At 63.8% G+C, this 13058-nt stretch overlaps 1 gene segment (V, D, J or C); it reads left to right on the forward strand.

The window, feature by feature from the left end:
- Positions 1 to 12273: 12273 nt before the first annotated feature.
- Positions 12274 to 12716, forward strand: LOC308057193 (Ig lambda chain C region-like; the record flags this gene model as incomplete). The annotated part of the segment is given in 2 exons: positions 12274 to 12343; positions 12414 to 12716.
- Positions 12717 to 13058: the final 342 nt, after the last annotated feature.

A 13058-nucleotide genomic window follows, 5' to 3' on the forward strand; every position in this document is an offset into this window, starting at 1 on the left:
CCACCCCACCTCACCCCACCCCGTCACCTCCCGAGCTCCAATAAAGCCAAGCGGTGGCATCTCGCGGCGCCAGGTCTCCACGGCGTGGTGTCTTCAGGAGGGGTGGGGACCTCCAGGAGATGGTGGGGCTGGGGGGGGGGTGGTGGTGGTTCCATCCATCTGGGTGGTGGTTCCACCCAGGAGAACCTCGGCGAGGGGTGGGAGGTGCCGCGGGGACCTCCAGGAGATGGTGGCAGGTGGTGGAGCTTCCAGCTGGGTGGTGGTTCCACCAAGGAGAACCTCGGCGAGGGGTGGGAGGTGCCGCGGGGACCTCCAGGAGATGGTGGCAGGTGGTGGAGCTTCCAGCTGGGTGGTGGTTCCACCAAGGAGAACCTCGGCGAGGGGCGGGAGGTGCCGCGGGGACCTCCAGGAGATGGTGGCAGGTGGTGGAGCTTCCAGCTGGGTGGTGGTTCCACCAAGGAGAACCTCGGCGAGGGGTGGGAGGTGCCGCGGGGACCTCCAGGAGATGGTGGCAGGTGGTGGAGCTTCCAGCTGGGTGGTGGTTCCACCAAGGAGAACCTCGGCGAGGGGCGGGAGGTGCCGCGGGGACCTCCAGGAGATGGTGGCAGGTGGTGGAGCTTCCAGCTGGGTGGTGGTTCCACCAAGGAGAACCTCGGCGAGGGGTGGGAGGTGCCGCGGGGACCTCCAGGAGATGGTGGCAGGTGGTGGAGCTTCCAGCTGGGTGGTGGTTCCACCAAGGAGAACCTCGGCGAGGGGTGGGAGGTGCCGCGGGGACCTCCAGGAGATGGTGGCAGGTGGTGGAGCTTCCAGCTGGGTGGTGGTTCCACCAAGGAGAACCTCGGCGAGGGGTGGGAGGTGCCGCGGGGACCTCCAGGAGATGGTGGCAGGTGGTGGAGCTTCCAGCTGGGTGGTGGTTCCACCAAGGAGAACCTCGGCGAGGGGCGGGAGGTGCCGCGGGGACCTCCAGGAGATGGTGGCAGGTGGTGGAGCTTCCAGCTGGGTGGTGGTTCCACCAAGGAGAACCTCGGCGAGGGGTGGGAGGTGCCGCGGGGACCTCCAGGAGATGGTGGCAGGTGGTGGAGCTTCTAGATGGATGGTGGTTCCACCAAGGAGAACGTTGGTGAGGGGCGGGAGGTGCCACGGGGACCTCCAGGAGATGGTGGCAGGTGGTGGAGCTTCTAGATGGGTGGTGGTTCCACCAAGGAGAACGTTGGTGAGGGGCAGGAGGTGACACGGGGACCTCCAGGAGATGGTGGCAGGTGGTGGAGCTTCTAGATGGGTGGTGGTTCCACCAAGGAGAACGTTGGTGAGGGGCAGGAGGTGACACGGGGACCTCCAGGAGATGGTGGCAGGTGGTGGAGCTTCTAGATGGATGGTGGTTCCACCAAGGAGAACGTTGGTGAGGGGTGGGAGGTGCCACGGGGACCTCCAGGAGATGGTGGCAGGTGGTGGAGCTTCCAGCTGGGTGGTGGTTCCATCCGAGGAGAACCTTGGCGAGGGGTGGGAGGTGCCGCGGGGACCTCCAGGAGATGGTGGCAGGTGGTGGAGCTTCTAGATGGGTGGTGGTTCCACCAAGGAGAACGTTGGTGAGGGGCAGGAGGTGACACGGGGACCTCCAGGAGATGGTGGCAGGTGCCCACCACCTCAAGGAGCATCTCCCCAGGGTGGAGGCACCATCTCCCACCCCTTCCACGGGGACAAGCGTGTCCTCTCCTGGGCAGGGGTGGGTGGGGCCAGCTGGGGGCTCAGGATGGGGCGTCCACCCCGTGGGGCCTGGTGGGAGGAGGGGTCACCAGGTGGTGCTGGGGTGGTGGGATGGGTGGTGAGATGGTTGGTTGGTTGGATGGGTGGTGGGATGGTTGGTTGGTTGGATGGTGGGATGGGTGGTGGGATGGGTGGACGGGTGGATGGTGGGATGGGTGGTTGGTGAGATGGTTGGTGGGATGGTTGGTTGGTTGGTTGGATGCTTGGTGAGAAGGTTGGATGGTTGGTTGGTTGGATGGGTGGTTGGATGGATGCATGGTGAGATGGCTGGATGGTTGGATGGGTGGTGGGATGGGTGGATGGGTGGTTGGTTGGTGAGATGGTTGGTTGGTTGGATGGGTGGTGGGATGGGTGGATGGGTGGTGGGATGGGTGGTGGGATGGGTGGTTGGTGGGATGGGTGGTGAGAAGGTTGGATGGTTGGTTGGTTGGACGGGTGGTGAGATGGTTGGTGAGATGGTTGGATGGTTGGATGGGTGGTGGGATGGTGGGATGGGTGGTTGATGGGTTGGGTGGTGGGATGGTTGGTTGGGTGGTGGGTTGGTTGGTTGGTGAGATGTTTGGTGGGATGGCTGGTTGGTTGGATGGATGGGTGGTTGGTGGGATGGTTGGATGGTTGGTGAGAAGGTTGGATGGTTGGTTGGTTGGACGGGTGGTGAGATGGTGGGATGGTTGGATGGATGGTGGGACGGGTGGTTGGTTGGTTGGTTGGTGGGATGGTTGGATGGGTGGTTGGATGGATGGGTGGTGAGATGGTTGGTGAGATGGATGCATGGTTAGATGGTTAGATGGTTGGATGGGTGATGGGATGGTTGGTTGGTGAGATGTTTGGTGGGATGGTTGGTTGGTTGGATGGATGGGTGGTTGGTGGGATGGTGGGATGGATGGATGGGTGGTGGGATGAATGGTTGGTGGGATGGTGGGATGGTTGGATGGGTGGTTGACGGGTTGGGTGGTGAGGTGGTTGGTTGGTTGGATGGGTGGATGGGTGGTTGGTTGGTGAGATGTTTGGCTGGGTGGTGGGTCCCTGGGTGGTGGGTGGGTTGGTCGGTGACACGGCGGGTCGGTGGGTGGGTGGGTTGACGGGGACGTGGTTGATGGGTTGGTCGGTCAGTTGGTGGGTCAGTAGATGACACGGTTGGTCGGTCGATGGGTCAGTTGGAGATGACGTGGTCAGTTGATGGGTTGGTTGGATGGTTGGATGGTGGGTCAGTTGGTTGGTCAATGGGTTGGTGGGTTGGTTGGTTGGTTGGTGGGTTGGCTGGTCATCGATGGGTTGGTTGGTTGATGACATGGTTGGTTGATGGGTTGGTTGGTCAATGGGTTGGTCAATGGGTTGGTGGGTCAATGGGTTGGTTGGTCAGTTGGTTGGTTGGTTGGTCCATGGGTTGGTTGGTCCATGGGTTGGTTGGTTGGTGGGTTGGTTGGTTGGTTGGTCCATGGGTTGGTTGGTCAATGGGTTGGTTGGTTGGTTGGTCCATGGGTTGGTTGGTCCATGGGTTGGTTGGTCAATGGGTTGGTTGGTCCATGGGTTGGTTGGTTGGTGGGTTGGTTGGTTGGTTGGTCCATGGGTTGGTTGGTCCATGGGTTGGTTGGTTGGTGGGTTGGTTGGTTGGTTGGTCCATGGGTTGGTTGGTCCATGGGTTGGTTGGTCCATGGGTTGGTTGGTTGGTGGGTTGGTTGGTTGGTTGGTCCATGGGTTGGTTGGTCCATGGGTTGGTTGGTTGGTGGGTTGGTTGGTTGGTTGGTCCATGGGTTGGTTGGTCAATGGGTTGGTTGGTTGGTTGGTCCATGGGTTGGTTGGTCCATGGGTTGGTTGGTCAATGGGTTGGTTGGTCCATGGGTTGGTTGGTTGGTGGGTTGGTTGGTTGGTTGGTCCATGGGTTGGTTGGTTGGTGGGTTGGTTGGTTGGTTGGTCCATGGGTTGGTTGGTCCATGGGTTGGTTGGTTGGTGGGTTGGTTGGTTGGTTGGTCCATGGGTTGGTTGGTCCATGGGTTGGTTGGTCCATGGGTTGGTTGGTTGGTGGGTTGGTTGGTTGGTTGGTCCATGGGTTGGTTGGTCCATGGGTTGGTTGGTTGGTGGGTTGGTTGGTTGGTTGGTCCATGGGTTGGTTGGTCCATGGGTTGGTTGGTCCATGGGTTGGTTGGTTGGTGGGTTGGTTGGTTGGTTGGTCCATGGGTTGGTTGGTCAATGGGTTGGTTGGTCCATGGGTTGGTTGGTCCATGGGTTGGTCGGTTGGTCGGTCGGTTGGTTGGTTGGTTGGTCAATGGGTTGGTGGGTTGGTTGGTTGGTTGGTTGGTGAGATGGTTGGTTGGTTGGTGGGTTGGCTGGTCATCGATGGGTTGGGTGGTCGGTCCATGGGTTGGTTGGTCCATGGGTTGGTTGGTTGGTGGGTTGGTTGGTTGGTTGGTCCATGGGTTGGTTGGTCAATGGGTTGGTTGGTCCATGGGTTGGTTGGTCCATGGGTTGGTCGGTTGGTCGGTTGGTTGGTTGGTTGGTTGGTTGGTCAATGGGTTGGTGGGTTGGTTGGTTGGTTGGTTGGTGAGATGGTTGGTTGGTTGGTGGGTTGGTTGGTTGGTGAGATGGTTGGTTGGTTGGTGGGTTGGCTGGTCATCGATGGGTTGGGTGGTCGGTCCATGGGTTGGTTGGTTGATGACATGGTTGGTTGATGGGTTGGTTGGTCAATGGGTTGGTCGGTTGGTTGGTTGATGACATGGTCGGTCCATGGGTTGGTTGATGGGTTGGTGGGTTGGGTGGTCGGTCCATGGGTTGGGTGGTTGCTCAACGGGTCGCCCAGCTGACAGCTCACTTGGTTGGTCCATGGGTTGGTTGGTTGGTTGGTTGGTCCATGGGTTGGTTGGTTGGTGGGTTGGTTGGTTGGTTGGTCCATGGGTTGGTTGGTTGGTGGGTTGGTTGGTTGGTTGGTTGGTCAATGGGTTGGTTGATTGGTTGGTTCATTGGTTGGTTGGTCCATGGGTTGGTTGGTCCATGGGTTGGTTGGTTGGTGGGTTGGTTGGTTGGTTGGTCAATGGGTTGGTTGGTCAGTGGGTTGGTTGGTTGGTTGGTCAATGGGTTGGTTGGTCAATGAGTTGGTTGGTCAGTTGATGGGTTGGTTCCTCCATGGGTTGGTCGGTTGGTCCATGGGTTGGTTCCTCCATGGGTTGGTTGGTTGGTCCATGGGTTGGTTCCTCCATGGGTTGGTTCCTCCATGGGTTCGTTGGTTGGTCAATGGGTTGGTTGGTCAGTTGGTTGCTTGGTCAGTGGGTTGGTTGGTTGGTCGATGGGTTGGTTCCTCCATGGGTTGGTCAGTTGGTTGGTTGGTTGGTCCATGGGTTGGTCGGTGGGTTGGTCAATGGGTTGGTTGGTCCATGGGTTGGTCAGTGGGTTGGTCAATGGGTTGGTTGGTCCATGGGTTGGTCAGTGGGTTGGTCAATGGGTTGGTTGGTCCATGGGTTGGTCGGTGGGTTGGTCAATGGGTTGGTTGGTCCATGGGTTGGTCAGTGGGTTGGTCCATGGGTTGGTTGGTCCATGGGTTGGTCGGTGGGTTGGTCAATGGGTTGGTTGGTCCATGGGTTGGTCAGTGGGTTGGTCAATGGGTTGGTTGGTCCATGGGTTGGTCAGTGGGTTGGTCAATGGGTTGGTTGGTCCATGGGTTGGTCGGTGGGTTGGTCAATGGGTTGGTTGGTCCATGGGTTGGTCGGTGGGTTGGTCAATGGGTTGGTTGGTCCATGGGTTGGTCAGTGGGTTGGTCAATGGGTTGGTTGGTCCATGGGTTGGTCGGTGGGTTGGTCAATGGGTTGGTTGGTCCATGGGTTGGTCAGTGGGTTGGTCAATGGGTTGGTTGGTCCATGGGTTGGTCGGTGGGTTGGTCAATGGGTTGGTTGGTCCATGGGTTGGTCAGTGGGTTGGTCAATGGGTTGGTTGGTCCATGGGTTGGTCAGTGGGTTGGTCAATGGGTTGGTTGGTCCATGGGTTGGTCAGTGGGTTGGTCAATGGGTTGGTTGGTCCATGGGTTGGTCGGTGGGTTGGTCAATGGGTTGGTTGGTCCATGGGTTGGTCAGTGGGTTGGTCAATGGGTTGGTTGGTCCATGGGTTGGTCAGTGGGTTGGTCAATGGGTTGGTTGGTCCATGGGTTGGTCGGTTGGTCCGTTGGTTGGTTGGTTGGTTGGTGGGTTGGTTCCTCCATGGGTTGGTTCCTCCATGGGTTGGTTCCTCCACGGGTTGGTTCCTCCACGGGTTGGTTCCTCCACGGGTTGGTTCCTCCATGGGCCCCCCCCCCCCCCTCCCCCACCCCCAGCACCTCCCTCCACCCCTCCCCCCTCCCCCCCCCCCAGGCCTGGACCTTCTGGCCACCACCTGCCTGGAGGCCACCGACCCCGACGGGCCTTGGGCCGCCCTCGGCCTCTTCCTCGGCCTCTTCCTCCTCAGCCTCTGCTACGGCGCCACCGTCACCTTCTTCAAGGTGGGTCCCCATGGCACCTCCCCCCGGGGGCGGGGCCTGCCGGGAGGGGGCGGGGCCTCACCGCCCCTCCCACCCCACCCCACCCCACCCCCACCCAGGTCAAGTGGTTCTTCTCCACCGTCCTCTACCTCAAGCGCGGGTGGCGGCGGCGGCGGCGCCAAGGAGAGGGTCTAAGGGCCCCGCCCCCCACGGCAGGCCACGCCCACCCCCCGGACAGAAGCCACGCCCACGCGCCCCCGATAAGCCCCTCCCCCCCGCCCCCCCCTCCCCCAATAAAGGCATCGACACCCCCCCCGGTGGGGGCAGGGCGGCTCGGCCTCTGTGCGGCGGCGGGGGGGGGGGGGGAAGCTGTGGGGCACGCTATGGGGCGCTATGGGGCGCTATGGGGCGCTGTGGGGCGCTGTGGGGCGCTATGGGGCTCTGTGGGTCACGCTATGGGGCGCTGTGGGTCCAGCTGTGGGGTGCTGGGCGGCGCTATGGGTCGCTATGGGGCGCTGTGGGTCGCTATGGGGCGCTGTGGGGCTCTATGGGGCGCTATGGGGCGCTGTGGGGCGCTGTGGGGCGCTGTGGGGCTCTATGGGGCGCTGTGGGGCGCTATGGGTCGCTGTGGGTCCCGCTATGGGGCGCTATGGGGCGCTATGGGGCGCTGTGGGGCTCTATGGGGCACTGTGGGGCGCTGTGGGGCGCTGCGGGGACCTATGGGGCGCTATGGGGTGCTGTGGGTCAGGTTGTGGGGCGCTATGGGTCGCTATGGGGCTCTATGGGTTTCCATGGGTCGCTATGGGGCTCTATGGGGCGCTATGGGGCACTGTGGGGACCTGTGGGTCGCTATGGAGCTCTATGGGGCGCTATGGGGCACTATGAGGTTCTATGGGTTTCTATGGGGCGCTATGGGGCACTGTGGGGTGCTGTGGGGTGAGATGGGGCGCTATGGGGCGCCATGGGGTGCAATGGGGCGCTATGGGGCTCTATGGGGCGCTATGGGTTTCTATGGGGCGCTGTGGGGACCTGTGGGTCGCTATGGGACTCTATGGGGCGCTGTGGGCACTGTGGGGTTCTATGGGGCTCTATGGGGCGCTATGGGGCTCCTTGGAGCTCTATGGGGCTCTATGGGGCGCCATGGGGTGCTATGGGGCGCTATGGGTTTCTATGGGGCGCTGTGGGGCTCTGTGGGTCGCTATGGGGCTCTATGGGGCGCTATGGGGCGCCGTGGGGTGCGATGGAGCGCTCTGGGTCCGCCCAGCCCCACAGCAGGTGTGGGGCACCGGGTTCTCCCGTGGGACCTCGGCGGGTGCCGGGCGGGAAAGGGGAAGTTGTGGGGCGGGGGTGGGGGAGGGGCGGGGTGGGGGGAGGGGCGCCGTTGCATCATCCCCCAGGGGGCCGTGGGGCGGCGGCGCGAGAGCCCCACACCGCGGCCGTGGGGCAGGAGAGGGGTCGCCGTGGGGTGGAGGGGCCGGAGCTGCGGTAGGGACTGGGGGGGTCTCCTGTGGGGCTGGGGGGGGGGGGCGGGGCGTGCGCTATGGGGCGGGGGGCGCGCTATGGGGCAGGGGGGTCCCTATGGGGCGGGGGGTCCCTATGGGGCAGGGGTCGCTATGAGGCAGGGGGATCTATGGGGCAGGGGGATCTATGGGGCAGGAGCACCTATTGGTTAAGGGGGTTCTATGGGGCAGGGGGATCTATGGGGCAGGGGGTCCCTATGGGCGGGGGGGATCTATGGGGCAGAGGGTTCCCTATGGGGCAGGAGCACCTATTGGTTAAGGGGGACCCTATGGGGCGGGGGGGATCTATGGGGCAGGGGGTCCCTATGGGGCAGGGGGACCCTATGGGGCAGAGATGGAACAAGGGTCCCTATAGGGCAGGGGGTCGCTGTGGGGCAGGGGCTCCCTATGGGGCAGGAGCACCTATGGGGCAGGGGGATCTATGGGGCAGGGGGTCCTAAGCTAAGCTGCAGTACAGGGTCCCTATGGGGCAGGGGTCCCTATAGGGCAGGAGCACCTATGGGGCAGGGGGTCGCTATGGGGCGGGGGTCGCTATGCTGCAGTGTAGGGTCCCTATGGGGCAGGGGTCGCTATGGGGCAGGGGGATCTATGGGGCAGGGGTCCCTATAGGGCAGGAGCACCCATGGGGCAGGGGGTCGCTATGGGGCAGGGGGATCTATGGGGCAGGGGTCCCTATAGGGCAGGAGCACCCATGGGGCAGGGGGTCGCTATGGGGCAGGGGTCGCTATGGGGCAGGGGTCGCTATGGGGCGGGGGTCGCTATGCTGCAGTGTAGGGTCCATATAGAGCTGGGGGTCGCTATGGGGCAGGGGGATCTATGGGGCAGGGGTCGCTATGGGGCAGGAGCACCCATGGGGCAGGGGGTCCCTATGGGGCGGGGGTCGCTATGCTGCAGTGTAGGGTCCCTATAGAGCTGGGGGTCGCTATGGGGCAGGGGGATCTATGGGGCAGAGGCCGCTATGGGGCAGGGGTCCCTATGCTGCAGTGTAGGGTCCCTATTGGGCAGGGGTCGCTATGGGGCAGGGGGATCTATGGGGCAGGGGTCCCTATGGGGCGGGGGTCCCTATGCTGCAGTGTAGGGTCCCTATGGGGCAGGGGTCGCTATGGGGCAGGGGGATCTATGGGGCAGAGGCCGCTATGGGGCGGAGGTGCTATGGGGCAGGGGTCGCTATGCTGCAGTGTAGGGTCCCTATAGAGCTGGGGGTCGCTATGGGGCAGGGGGATCTATGGGGCAGAGGTCGCTATGGGGCAGGGGTCGCTATGGGGCAGGGGTCCCTATGCTGCAGTGTAGGGTCCCTATAGAGCTGGGGGTCGCTATGGGGCAGGGATATCTATGGGGCAGGGGTCGCTATGGGGCGGGGGTCCCTATGCTGCAGTGTAGGGTCCCTATGGGGCAGGGGTCGCTATGGGGCAGGGGGATCTATGGGGCAGGGGTCGCTATGGGGCGGGGGTCGCTATGCGGCAGTGTAGGGTCCCTATAGAGCTGGGGGTCGCTATGGGGCAGGGGGATCTATGGGGCAGAGGCCGCTATGGGGCGGGGGTCCCTAAGCCACAGTGTAGGGTCCCTATAGAGCTGGGGGTCGCTATGGGGCGGGGGTCGCTATGGGGCAGGGGGTCGCTATGGGGCAGGGGTCCCTATGCTGCAGTGTAGGGTCCCTATAGAGCTGGGGGTCGCTATGGGGCAGGGATATCTATGGGGCACGGGTCGCTATGGGGCGGGGGTCGCTATGGGGCAGGGGTCGCTATGGGGCAGGGGTCCCTATGCTGCAGTGTAGGGTCCCTATAGAGCTGGGGGTCGCTATGGGGCAGGGATATCTATGGGGCAGGGGTCGCTATGGGGCGGGGGTCGCTATGGGGCAGGGGTCGCTATGGGGCGGGGGTCGCTATGGGGCGGGGGTCGCTATGGGGCGGGGGCCAGTTCCGGTGCCGCTGGGCGCCCCGGGGCGCTGAGATGCCCTTGGGGTCTCCTTGAGCTTCTGGTGTCCCCTGGGGTGACCTTGGGGTGACCTCGGGGTGACCTTGGGGTGACCTCGGGGTCTCCTTGGGGTCTCCTTAGGGTCCACCCGGTGTCCCTTGGGATCTCCTTGGGGTTCCTTGGGGTCTCCTTGAGGTGACCTTGGGTGACCTTGGGTGACCTTGGGTGACCTGGGGTCTCCTTGGGGTCTCCTTGAGGTCCCCTTGAGGTGACCTTGGGTGACCTTGGATGCTCTTGAGGTGCCCGTGGGGTCTCCTTGATGTTCTCTTGGGTTCCTCGAGGTCTCTTCGGGTTGCTTGGGTGACCTTGGGGTCTCCTTGAGGTGCCCTTGGGGTCTCCTTGATGTTCCCTTGGGTTCCTCGAGGTCCCCTTGGGTCCCTTGAGGTCCCTTGGGTGCTCTTGAGGTCCCCTTGGGGTCTCCTTGAGGTGCCCTCGCGTTCCTCGGGGTCTCCTTGGGTCCCTTGAGGTCCCTTGGGAGACCTTGAGGTCCCCTTGGGGTCTCCTTGATGTTCCCTTGGGTTCCTCGAGGTCCCCTCGGGTCCCTTGGGTGCCCTTGGGGTCTCCTTGAGGTGCCCTTGAGGTCTCCTTGAGGTCTCCTTGGGTTCCTCGAGGTCCCCTCGGGTCCCTTGGGTGACCTTGGGTGCCCTTGAGGTGCCCTTGGGGTCTCCTTGATGTTCTCTTGGGTTCCTCGAGGTCTCTTCGGGTCGCTTGGGTGACCTTGGGTCTCCTTGAGGTCCCCTTGGGGTCTCCTTGGGGTCTCCTTGAGGTCTCCTTGGGTTCCTCGGGGTCTCCTCGGGTCCCTTGAGGTCCTTTGGGGTCTCCTTGATGTTCCCTTGGGTTCCTCGAGGTCCCCTCGGGTCCCTTGGTTGCCCTTGGGGTCTCCTTGAGGTGCCCTTGGGGTCTCCTTGAGGTGCCCTTGGGTTCCTCGAAGTCCCCTTGGGTCCCTTGGGTGACCTTGGGGTCTCCTTGAGGTCCCCTTGGGGTGTCCTTGAGGTGCCCTTGGGTTCCTCAGGGTCTCCTCGGGTCCCTTGGGTGCCCTTGGGGCCCCCTTGAGGTGCCCGTGGGGTCTCCTTGATGTTCCCTCGGGTTCCTCGAGGTCCCCTTGGGTCCCTTGAGGTCCCTTGGGTGACCTTGAGGTGCCCTTGGGGTCTCCTTGAGGTGCCCTCGGGTTCCTCGGGGTCTCCTTGGGTCCCTTGGGTGCCCTTGGGGTCTCCTTGAGGTGCCCTTGGGGTCTCCTTGAGGTGCCCTCGGGCTCCTCGAGGTCCCCCCGTGGTCTCCCCCTACCGTTCCCCCTCCCCCCGCAGCCCGCGTGACCGCCCCGGCGCTCTTCCCGCTGGCCTCCTGCCCGGCGCGCGACTCCTCCCCCTCCCCCACCGCCGTGGCCTGCCTGGTGGCCGACTTCTTCCCGCCGCCGGTGGAGGTGGGGTGGGAGGGGGACCTGCCCCCCGGCTCCCCTCCCCCACGCACCTTCCCCCCCGCCCGGCGCCCCGGCGGCCTCTACGCGCTGGGGACGGTCCTGGCCCCGCCCACGCTGCCCCCCGGCCTGCGCTGCCGCGTCACCCACGCGCCCTCCGGCACGCAGCGCACCGTCCCCGTGGCAGGTACGGGGGGGGGGAGGGGGGAGGGGCGGGGGGGGGGGAGGGGCGGGGGGTCGGGACTGGGGTGGGATTGGGACGGAACTGGGACTGGTATTGTAATGGGACTGGGACTGGGGTGGGACTGGGGTGGGACTGGGATGGTACTGGGGTGGGACTGGGATGGGACTGGGACTGGTATTGTAATGGGACTGGGACTGGGGTGGGACTGGGATGGGACTGGGATGGGACTGGGACTGGGGTGGGACTGGGATTGGGATGGGACTGGGGTGGGACTGGGATGGGACTGGGACTGGGGTGGGACTGGGATTGGGATTGGGGTGGGACTGGGGTGGGACTGGGATTGGGATGGGACTGGGGTGGGACTGGGGTGGGACTGGGATGGGACTGGGACTGGTATTGTAATGGGACTGGGACTGGGGTGGGACTGGGATGGTACTGGGGTGGGACTGGGATGGGGGTGGGGTGGGACTGGGACTGGTATTGTAATGGGACTGGGACTGGGGTGGGACTGGGATGGTACTGGGGTGGGACTGGGATGGGGGTGGGGTGGGACTGGGACTGGGACTGGATGGGACTGGGATGGGACTGGCATAGGACTGGGATGGGACTGGGATTGGGATGGGACTGGGATGGGGATGGGATGGGACTGGGGTGGGACTGGGATGGGACTGGGGTGGGACTGGGACGGGACTGGGATGGGACTGGGGTGGGACTGGGATGGGACTGGGGTGGGACTGGGATTGGGATGGGACTGGGACTGGGATGGGACTGGGATGGGACTGGGACTGGGATGGCAGTGGGACTGGGACTGGGACTGGGATGGGACTGGGGTGGGACTGGGATGGGACTGGGATGGGACTGGGATTGCGGGAGAACTGGGAATCTCACTGGAACTGGGACTGCACTGGGATGGGACTGGGGTGGGACTGGGATGGAACTGGGATGGGACTGGGATTTCAGTGGGACTAGGACTGGGATGGGACTGGGACGGGACTGGGATGGGACTGGGATAGAACTGGGATGGAACTGGGACTGGGACGGGCCTGGTGTGGAACTGGGACCCCTCCCCCAGCGCCACCCCTGACCCCTCCCCCCCCCCCTCCCCCCCCCCCCCAGTCCCCGCCCATCCCCCCACCGTCACCCTCCTCCACGCCTGCGACGCCGCCACCGTCGCGCTCGTCTGCCTGGTCAGCGGCTTCTCCCCGGCGCCGCTGGCGGTGGAGTGGCTGGAGGACCACCACCCCGTGACCTCCCCGCCCCTCCCCCCCACCGCCGAGCCCGAGGCCACCGGCGCCACCTACCGCGCCGCCTCCCACCTCAACGTCTCCCTGGAGGACTGGCAGGAGAAGGCCTACACCTGCAGGGTCACCCACCCCGGCTCCAGCACCGTGCGCGAGGTCACCGGACACAAGTGCCTCAGTGAGTGCCCGGGGCGTTGGGGGTGGGTGGTGGCATCTCCCGGGGGTTCGTTCTTGACGTTGGGTTGGGTGGTGGCATCTCCCGGAGGGTTGTTCCATGTTGAGTTGGGTGGTGGCATCTCCCGGGGGTTCGTTCTTCACTTTGAGTTGGGTGGTGGCATCTCCCGGGGGGTTGTTCCATGTTGAGTTGGGTGGTGGCATCTCCGGGGGTTCGTTTTTCACGTTGGGTTGGGTGGTGGCATCTCCCGGGGGTTCGTTCTTGACATTGAGTTGGGTGGTGGCATCTCCCAGGGGTTCGTTCTTGACGTTGGGTTGGGTGGTGGCATCTCCCGGGGGTTCGTTC

Source organism: Falco punctatus (assembly GCF_963210335.1).
Source record: "Falco punctatus genome assembly, contig: scaffold_170, whole genome shotgun sequence".
NCBI classification, from domain to species: Eukaryota; Metazoa; Chordata; class Aves; order Falconiformes; family Falconidae; genus Falco; species Falco punctatus.